This window comes from Vigna radiata, chromosome 7 (genome assembly GCF_000741045.1).
Source record: "Vigna radiata var. radiata cultivar VC1973A chromosome 7, Vradiata_ver6, whole genome shotgun sequence".
Lineage (NCBI taxonomy): Eukaryota > Viridiplantae > Streptophyta > Magnoliopsida > Fabales > Fabaceae > Vigna > Vigna radiata.
The window spans coordinates 6,341,551-6,353,187 of NC_028357.1; positions in this window are offsets into that span (position 1 = coordinate 6,341,551).

The following is an 11,637-nucleotide window of genomic DNA, read 5'->3' on the forward strand; positions in this document are numbered from 1 at the left end:
TATACGAAGCTGAAAATCATCTATATTTTCTTGTTTTAATACCAAAACGCGTTAATTAACATAAGAATACTATGATTGGAAATGTTTTAATTATAGTGAAGAAATGGAAGTGATATAAAAGGTGTATAAAAGAAACAAGAAACCTTAAATTTTTGTGTTGAAATCAACTAATTTCTGGAACAAGTGCAATTTTACAAGATCATAACATTGAATATTTAAAAACTGTAAATTACCTCTATTCTTGAATTGCCAAAGAAGGACCTGCATAATTATATTCAATTCACAAAGGGTTACTTATTTAAATGTTAGATTGAGCAAATTAAGTCATCCATGTTTTAGTGTAAACTAACAGTGAATTTTTAAAACTAACAGTGTATATAATGCTCACACTTTTTAAATTAGGTTTTCAAGTTTTTATTTTTGGATAGATTTTACTTAAATAATACACTTTAGAATTTAGAATAGTGATAAATAAAGGGACTCTTGACACCGGTTTATTTATTAACATTTATCACTTTTGAGTTGCTATTAAGTAATTATTTACTATGTATAAAATATGCTTTCAGTCTTATCCATAGTTTTCCCATAAGTTTAAAAGTTTGCTCCATGAAATATTATCTCAATTTCTACTTTTTTAAAAGTTGTTGATATTATTCTTGATTTACCACATTAAAACGAGGTGATTATATTTATTATTATATATAGAATACTAGTGTACAATTGCAAAACCTAAAAAAGTTTGGATTAAAAAGATTTTGGTCGGGTAATCTTTAAGCAAGGAAAGGGAGATCTAGAGGAAACTATTTGTTTTAACTCAAGTCATGGCATAGACATGAAAATTATGTAAAGTCATAAAATAGCAAAAAATAAAATTAAAAAAGTTCATAAAAAATAATTTCTTCATGAAAATTAAAGATAAGAATAATTTGAAAGAGTGACAATTGATTTTATGAAATCAACAGCAAAATCTATAGGTATCGCAATCCAATTTTCTTTGGAAGAAAACTCATATAGAAATTTGGAATTCTCTTTTAAGTTATTCTTTCTAAATATTTAAGCAGATATTGTAATTTCTTCACTTTTAAAAAAAAAAATCTCTAAGTTTATATGTGAGAGTTCTCTTAATCAATTTTGAATATATAATCACTATCTCACAATTTTTTATACGTTTTCATGTTTGTAGAAATAAAAATAAAAAACAAAAAAAGTGACAATTTTATAATTAAAAAAAAAACTTTTTCTCAAAATACCTTCAACCTTACCCCTAATTCTCCTTCCCCACCCCCGCTCCTTTTCTATGTTTATATTTGTTCTCATTTAATTTATCATTCTTTAGATTTTAACTCTGTTTTGTATTTCTATAACTCACACGAAATTTTGATTATATTATTTAAATTAAGTACAAATCCGATTCAAATAGAGTTTCAATCTATGAAACAAAGGTAGAACAATTTAAAACTAAATTAAATTATGTTATTTTAAAATAAAAAAAATTGTTATATATGAAATCATATGACAAAATATATTGTTCTAAATAAGTTTTTATTATTAATAATATAAAACAGTCCAAAAAACTCATATTTCTAAAAAAATATTAAAAAAAATAATTGATTTGGATTTGTGCTCACAAGTAGAATATTTTAGACTCAACCCATAAAAAAGAATCATTCACAAATTCATAGATCTAGCTTTAAACAAATCTTAAGATCTATGATGTATCTAAGGTCTTAAATATCTTAAATATTTTTCTAAAACAATTCACCACATTATGAAAAGTTATTTGGACCCATGAAATAAAATCGTCCTAATAACAAGAAATCTATAAATCAAGTGAAACAAAAGATGGTGAGTAATTAACTAGTTGAGAAACATTTGTATATAGCATAAAATTGTTATAGAAAGAAAATCATTGTGCATGATAAACGTAGAGCAAGAAAAACTTTGGATTTGTGTAAAACCTAATTGAGATAACATAGTTAATTTTGAAAGAGAATGTTGATACGTACCTGACAATGTTTACGAGATAATCTGAAACAATTTTACGCCAATAAGGAGCCATGGCTGTGCTTCCATCGACCACAATGCTGAGCCATCTCCTAACAGCCATGGAAGCTACAAAAAGGAAGAAAAAAAGAAAAAGAGAGAATGGAAGAAGATGAATGAGTAGTTGAAATTATGATGAAGCTGGAGAGTGTGATGTTGTGTTGTTAGTTTGGACAAATATACTAATTTACTTTGAATTGGTTTCGGTTACCTTTACTCATGGATGACACATGTAAGAAATTATTTATCATTGACTGTTTTAGGGTTGTAGCGTTGAAGTAACTGATGCTGACCATTGTCACATTCTATTCTTTTGTAACGGATTAAATAGGTTGACTTTTTTTTCACTCATTGCATTATATATTGCCCTTCCCATCAGTTTAGTGTAATAAATGATAATTAGTCAAAAACATTAATCATGTTATTAATTATATATATTTATTATTGCTAAACGTTCATAGTCACTTCATTTACTTATCAATCACTCAAAAACGCTCAGTCAAATTGAAAGCACTTCATTCACTCACCAACTCCTCAAATTAAAAAAAAAAATGTGAAAAATGTAAATACTTTAAGTTATAATTATTATTTTGAAAAGGTTATGCAACGGAAACAATTATAAACGCTACCATATACATAAATATTATATTGACTAGAGATGAGGTCATTTAAGTGTATATAAGTGGGTGCAAACCTCATCCTACAAGTCGGTTTTGTAGGGTTGAATTAGACTTAAACTCCACTTCTCACAGTTACACTAAATATTAGTTGTAATAGTATTGCCTTTATATTTTTGCTAGTAAAAAATAAATGGTACTTTGTCGTTCTATATTTTTAGGAAAATAAAAAATAGTAATTATAGTTAACTAAAAATATGGTTAAAGCTAGGTTACATAATAAATAATGATTTATTTATAATATAATATGTTAAAGTGTGAATAATTTGAAGAGTAATAATAAAATTATAAGAGAAATAATATCAGTAGTTATGGAAGAGAAATAGGACATAAAAATATGTACACTAAAACAACGTATTACTTTATCTATAGTTTTAGAATGTTGTAGAATGAATGTCTTCGATATCAAAATAAACATTAATGTAATAACACTTGTTCATTAATGAAAAACTTTAAATATAAGTTTAAATTAAAGAGATTTGATGCAAAAAGAAGAAGAGCAGGGAAAGTAAAACATCACATTAGAATTGAAAGTGGTTTAAGTAGATTTAAACAAGGAAATTAAAATGAAGACAATTTTTTGGTTTAAATATTTTTTTTTTATTTCACTAATCTTATCAAACAATGATCTTGAATGAAAATTCTGTTGTTATCTTTTATTAAAAAAAATATATCATTTTAAATTATTTAAATTAATATTATTTTATATTTGATGTAGTTTGACTTACAATTTTGGATATTTGAATTTAAATATTTTATTTTTTACTTTTAGTTGAAAAAGTATAATATCGAGATGAAACACATTATATACTTTTGTAAATTTAATTGTCTATCATTTAGGAACTTAAGTGTGATATTTTAAATAACACTATTATTTTTACATCCAACAAATATTTATATCCACTCTATATTTATTATTTTATCTCTCAATATTTATTTTGTTTATAAATACAAAGCTTCGCTTTTTTATCAACTAAATTACCTCTAAAAATGAGTTGTGAAGTGGTACTTTTTATTGTAAAAGAAAATCCTTTTAAATATGGAGAGTATCACTTTATCATTTTTAAATTAAGTGATATGTACATTTTTAAAGTTCTATACGTGTATGTACGGTAGATTTGTAATTTTTCTCTATAATAATATCTAATGTCATCATTTTTTTTCTTTTTTCTCATTTCCCTTTTCCTATTAGATTATAGAATTTAGATATGTTTGATAAAATATTTACTGACATTTTTAAAGTACTAAAATTATTATTTTGAAAAGGTTATGCAACGGAAAAAATATAAAGGCTACCATATACATAAATGTTACAATTTAGAACGATAAGAAAACTTATAACTGACTTAGTCAAAATTGATCCAATATAGGTGTTCTTTATAGCTTGATAAAGTCCAACAATACATAATAATATATAGTGGTGTAATCAAACATACATAGATAGAGTAATGTAACTAAACTAACATGAGCATTAATAATAGATGAAGTGGCATTGTCAAACATACATAGTATATGTGTTAAAGCATTTGATAGAACATTTGGGGTCATTATGAAAAATGTTGATGATGCAAACTAGCAAAAACCATTTGGTTGTAAAGTGATTGTTTTGGGAGAAGATTTTAGGCAAATATTTTATGTGGGGGAAAAAAGGATCTAGATATGATGTTTTCAAATGAGCAATAAATTATTCTGAGTTATGGAAACATTACAAAGTGTTCAAAATTTTAAAGAATGTGAGATACAATACTGCCGTAAATCAAAATGCAACAAATATAAAAGAAAATGCTAATTAGATCCTCAAAATTCCAGGTGGAGATATGAATTTAAACGAAGCAGTGTTGACAGGGTTAGACAATCTGCAGTATTGAACACTTAAGGATTTTAAGAAGCATTTAGAAAGCATTTAAAAACAGTAACAAAGAAATAAAATTTGTTTTTATACTAGTTCATTTCAAATTGAGCTACGTACAGTTCTTCCTTAAGCACTCTTAAGGAGTTTCACTAATTTTTGAACTTATTAGAATGAGTTTAACCACTCTTGGTTTATAACGAGTATTCCTAGTTTTAAACTAGTACAATTGACTAGATAAATTTCACCACCCTTGATATACAGATAGTCCAACTGACTATATCATTTAACTCCACTAAGTTATGCAAACAAGTATTTTAAATCACTTCTAATTCTACAAAAACAACAAAGTATTTTTTATGAAAAACAAGTACGAATAATGACTCTCAGATTATTTGCAATACAAAGAATATCTAAAAACTTGTAACAAAGATTTTCTTTTCAAAGAAAGCTTTAGATGGTGCAAGCGAAACAGAGTTTTGACAACATATAAGCAATAATAATTCTTTATTCTCATTGTCTTCTCTTCATGTGATTCTCTTTATATAGGCGTCTTCGAAAAATATTTGTTACTCAAAGCATTGACTTTCACGTAGGTGTATAGCCTTTTGATATAAGGTCGGATGTTATATTGCTTTTCCAAAGACAATTGTGTTGCTTGTACGAATACGTCAAACAGAAGACATTGAGTAACATTATGTTTAGGATGTTTACACATATACAGTGTTTAGTATGTTATCCTAAACGGTTCCATTTTAATAGAAGTTATTTCGTTAGACACTATTGTTAAACTTCAAAACTAGAATTGTTAGATAATCTTGTCTTGTCTTTTGATTTTGGATATCCTTTTAAATTTCAAAGAATACAATTTCCAATATCACTCTTTTTTGCAATGACAATTAATAAGAGTCAATGACAGTCTCTTACGAGTGTTGGACTTTATTTTCCTCGTCCAGTATTCACACATGGCTAATTGTATGTTGTATTTTCTAGAGTTAGAAAAAAAAAAAAAGAATGAAAATCCTAATCCGCAATGAAGATGCAAATGTCCATACCATAACTAAAAATGTTCTGTACAAAATAAATCTTTTAAACTCTTTAAAATGAAATACATACAATATTTTGCAATATATTTAAGGTATACACCTTTTTATTTAACTTTTATTTCAATTATCTATATGAAATTATGTTTTGAGATTCTTAGTGGATTAATGGTAGAATGAAGATGTTGAGAAAAGTCCTCTTATCAATAAAGCCTTCTTATGTCGATATTAAGTTTTGAGATAATGCAATATTCTTTAGATCTTCTTTAATTTACATAAAGATTGATATTTGAGACCACTTCTTTACACTCTAATTTAGAAATATAGTATGAATGGTGATTGTATTATTTTCTTAGTAAAATCAAGTATTGTATTCTTATTAATCATGTTGATCGGGTACTAACAAAATATTATAATCTAATTACGTGTGTATTGCACGGGTAAAAGCAACCAATTATAAATATATGTGTATAATAATAAATAATAAAATATTTGAATTATGACATTTGATAATAGCGGAAGTTATAAACATTATAATATAATGGGAATTTTGTAACGTTTTTTAGTACCACATTTTTTTTATATATTTGAATTCTATTTAAAAAATTAAGTGATTTTAACTATCACAATTTACCTTGGGAAATCGTCATTTTATACAATGTAATAAATGACGGTTGTTATGACGATTCGTTTGAAACCGTTATATAACTATGTGGCCATAAGATTTTTGGCCGTTTTCGAAACCATCACACGCATAAATTGTGGCAGCCAAAACCGCACAAGTGACAAAATTTAGTCTATTGACACTTAATTTGAAAAGGGGTTAAGCAACAAAGTTTAAAAAATTTGATAAAAAGGACTAAAACTAGAATTTTATAAAATTGAAGGACTAAATTGTACCATAGTTTGTTTGAAAATGGACTAAAACCAAAATCGCCTCAAAGTATAGGAACTAAAAACATATTTAATCCATTTGAAAAGTATACATATTTTTTAATGAAGTTTTCTATTAAATTTTTTTATGATAAATTTATTTAAAAAAACTAACTATATGTGACACAAAAATTAATTAAATTGTTCTTGTTGAGCTAAGATGTACCATTTTGACCCACGTGTCAACTTAGGAAATTTGATTTTTATTTCTTTTGGAGGGATTGAGATGTCTTAACTAGAGATGAGAATAAGTCGAGTCGGATCGGACATAAATAGTTTTTACCCTTTACTAGATCTGTAATAAAAAAATTCACTCATTACTCGTGATATTTGTTTAAAAAATATCCGTAAGTATTTTACAACCCATGAATATCCTCCCATACTCAAGAATATTTAAAAAAATATATTTTATAAATTTTTAAACTAAAATTTAATTAAAATTAAAAAAATATATAATATAAATTAATTAAGTATAAATTAAAATTTAATTTTAATTAAATTTAATATGATAAAAAATAAATTAATTTTAATTTTAATTAAATTTAACTTAATAAAATAGAAATTAAATTTTTAATCTTTTTTTTTTTTCAGGTATCCACTGTCTGCTTGTCGTGGTTAATAAATACTTATGAATATCAACTATCCTTCATAAATGTTTATTCGCATATACCTGTCGGCACACGGGTATTTTTTTCATCCTCAATCTTAACTATCTTTTTTTTCAATAGAGTCAAGGTCTTCTTGATGATAAGAGTTTAAGTATCAATAATGAATAATAAATATAGTAATTAATGAGTGAACAATCTTTTTAAATAATACATTTTTATACTATTTGCATCTATCCTTATTTAAGTATTCCTAGTTTGGTTAGGTAACCTAAACAAGATAGGATATTCTAACTTCTAATGTCTCCCTTAATTTTGAACTAATCAACCTTTATCTTGTTTTAGTATATTTGACTTAGATTATGCATGTGTGTGCCAAGATGATATTTATACTGAAATAATCATTCTTTATCAATAATCATTCAGATTTTGTCCTATAACTAAATTTTAAAGATCTCTTATATTACAATTATTTTTTATAATAATTATCATAAAATATTTGTGAATAGTAATGTTAATTAGATAATAAAAAATCATTTTATATATGATTATTAAAAAATAAATTAACAAATATATATATATATATATATATATATATATATATATATATATATATATATGTGTGTGTGTGAGAACCTAAAAAATAGAGTATTAGAGTTGATATATGTTTTAAAATAATAAGGTCGAGTATTTTAATTTTAAAATAAATCAATAATATAAATAGAATTTCTTAAACTCGTCTCATTATCTAAAATACTAATAATTTCTGTAAAATTCTTTCTTCGAGTTTCCTCTGCCTTCTCTCTACAAATTCTAATTAACTCCTCCATCATTTGTTTGACGATTAGGAAATGTTTAGGAGATCACACTAGTGAATCTCCATTATCTATCGATCAGTTTCTAATTTAAAGCAAGTAAGTTTCGAATCATTTTTCTTTTCGCTCTTAGGTTGAGATCATGATTGGTGATTCCTTCTCACATGTGGTATTTGGTTTCTTTTTCTAGTTCCTGGTTGATCAGAGGTTCTAAGTATTCTCTTTTATCACAATTTTGTATTTTGTAGGCGTTTCTAGGATTCCTTGAGCTTGAAGCAAGGTTGGTAAGTTGTGTACAACTATAGTAGTTCTTTTTAAGGTAAGGGAAGCTAGTGACCTTGTCTGATGTGTTTTTTTAAAATAGTTGACTTATACTTAGTGTTGTGATGAATGTTTTATAGAGTAATGAACTTGTTTGAAATTAATCTTGATGTTGAATGTTCTATGTTTGTGAAGTTAGTGATGTTATTCGATTGGAATTTTTAGAAAGGAATGGTTAGGTTAGGTTGTAGGTCAGTTTTGGCTTTAAAAAGGGGGTTTTGGTATATGAAGTTTTGAGTTAAGGGTTAAAAAGAGGGAACTGAATTTTAGAATCTGTTTTGAGGTAGTTTGAGACTTGTTTAAGTTGTGAGCTAGTTGAAATCTGATCTAAAATATGTAGTCCATTGGTGGTGTTTTGGATGGTTTTTAGGCGAAAATTGCAGGTCTTGAGTAGTGACATTTTGATTTGAATACCTTGAGGCAATTTAAAGTGGTTGGGGACTGTCTTTGAGCCATTTATGACTTGCTCAAACCCCTATGTTGCTCAAATATGAACTAGAATGTATATAGTTTAATTTTGGTCTCTAAAGTGAGGTTTTGGTTATTTTTGGATTGAAATCTTGTGATAAAATAGTTCAAAACTAGTTTAGGTTGGTTTATATACTTTTAGTTAGGTCAATTTTAGTTTAGAATTCAATCTAGGAGTGTTAGATGTTGGTGAAAGTGCATAGGATAGGTCATGAGGGGTTGAGGGATACAAATTGTGCAAAATGGTTATGCTACAAAATTATGCATTCTTGCTAAGCGAGTATAACTGCTAAGCAAGTAGAATTATATCTAGATAATAGCCAATGAGCGAGCAAAACCCATTATTTCTGTATTCGCAAAGCGAGTTAGGGGGCTGAGCGAATTAGTTTGGGAAAGAAGTTGGTTGTAGTAGTGGATGGGCGAGAGTTTTCGCTAAGTGGGAAAGTTTTTTTCTCACTGAGCAAGTAGAACCATATCTAGCTAAGCGAGTATGGACGTTAAGCGACCAATTCAGAAGATGTTTTGAGTCTTTCTTTCTTTTGCATTCTAGTAATATTTAACTGTGTTAGGGCTTTAAGGATTGTGTAAAAGTGTTTATTGGATTACATGATATTCTTCAGGTTATGCAAGTATTTGAAGTATGGTTGAAAATAATTTCTGAGGAGAAATCTAAGAGGTTGTGCAAAGTAATGTATTGATGAAGGAACTCAGTCTTGGAATATCTTGATGCTCCAATAATCGCTTCATCATTATGTGGTTAGGAGTAACAAGAAATCCTAGTCTATGGTCTGATGTTCTTTGTCCATATGTGGTCAACAGATTAATCTTGTGTGATAGTTTGGGAAGGGGGGGGGAGAGAGAGAGAGAGAGAGACAGTTATTCCAACACGATAAGTGCTAAAACTTGTCATAGTCTGACATCAATACATCAATCCGGATGGTCTTGTCTAGGTCCATGACATGTTTTGGATAATTGAATTACTTTGTATGAAATATGGTGTATGATGACATTTTATTATTCTATTTTTTATTCTTGTTTCATTAGCTTACATTTTTTGTATGTTTTATTATTGTTTGCTCGTGGATGTTTAGTTCTTTTGCTATAATCATCTTATGAGTGTGAGGATAATATGATGATGTTATAATGGAAGAGGCCTTATGCTACAGCTATATAGTTTCGTAGTGTAGACCTTTTATACAATTGCAGTTTGAGTAAAACTTTATACAAATGTCTAGTTCCTTCTCTTTTAAGTATTATAAATATATAATAATATTATAATTATGGTAGATAATTTTATAAATATTTTATATTTTTTTTAAATTTGATTATTCTATTTTGTTAAGTATATAATAACTCTTTTATAATATTTATATTATTTAAATAAGATGTTACAGTTATATTAGTGTAAATATATAAATTAATTATACAGAAAGACTAGGATTATATAAATCCATATAATTATTACTTTAAAATTCTATCGATAGTATTTTACGATAGAAGGATAGTATAAAATAGTTTTAGATATTTATGTAAAGTATCATCACTTTACTCCTTCAAACGATTTCATTTCAACATTAAATTATTTAATTAACATTAAAATAATACATTAATTCAATATGTTAACAAAATATTTCTTTTTAATTGTCGAATATTTTAAAATTTAAAATTTTATTTTTTAATTCAATGTTATATTAATTTATTTTACTATTTATATCTTTATTTTTTCTAATTAAATTATATATGTTGTAATATAGAAATAAAAATTATAAATAGAAAATTATATAAATATTTTATTGAGATAAGAAAATATTATACTTCTTAAATATTTTAAGACAGCCTTAACTCCACTTAAAAAAGAGAAAGTAATATTAATTAAATTCATTAATGATAAACATATCATCAATTTATTGGCTCATTATCTATATTATTTTAACATTAATTTAAACCGTCAGAAAAGATTAATTAGATCCTTAATTAGTTATTTAATCTTGAAGAACCTCCGCAAGAAAGCTGTTTATTTTTGCAGTATGTACAAATGCACTCAAAGATTTCTCTGTACTTTTTTTAATAAAAAGTTAATATAAATTCTTTAAATAAATCACAATGCCAATTTTTTTTTTTTATTTTCTCAAATTATACTTGCATTTCCTTTTTTCACATTATTATGGTAATTTTTCTTATTATAAAAATATTTTCAATTTTAAAGAAGGGATTAATATAACAAAAATATAAAACACGGTCACCGATTAATATAAAACTGTAAAGTTATAAAACTATAAAATTATAAAATAACATATGTATAATCAACTATACAAGATGACATAATAAAACACGGTCAGCGATTAATAGAAAAATTAAATGATAAAGATTTAATTGAAAAATATATATTTTTTTTAATATTCATTACATAAAAAAAAAAATATTAAGCATTCAACTCAATATATTGTCGGAACAATCGGTACCGATTTTGTATTACAGAAATAATAAAACAGAATACGATATGAATTGTTTAAAAGTAAAGAGCTTGTACGGTCAATTTAAAAAATGTTTCCTTTAATTTTCTTATAAACTTTTTAACAAATAATTGATAGGTAGGAAATGTAAAAAGTGTAAGGAGTAGAAAAATCACACAAAGGATTTTTATACTGGTTCGAATCTGCAGATTCTACGTCCAGTTGTTAATCACTTTAAAGAATGATTAACGTTTTCACCAAATTCAGTTTCACAAATTACAATATAGTGAATAAAATAGAAAAGAAAAGCTTTCCTTCGACGAACGAACTGGAAAGGACATTAAGCACTTTCCTTTGACAGGCGAACCGGAAGAGAGACAGTGGTTAGGATGGGGTCTTTTTGAGGTAAAGGGAGAAGGGGTGATTCGGT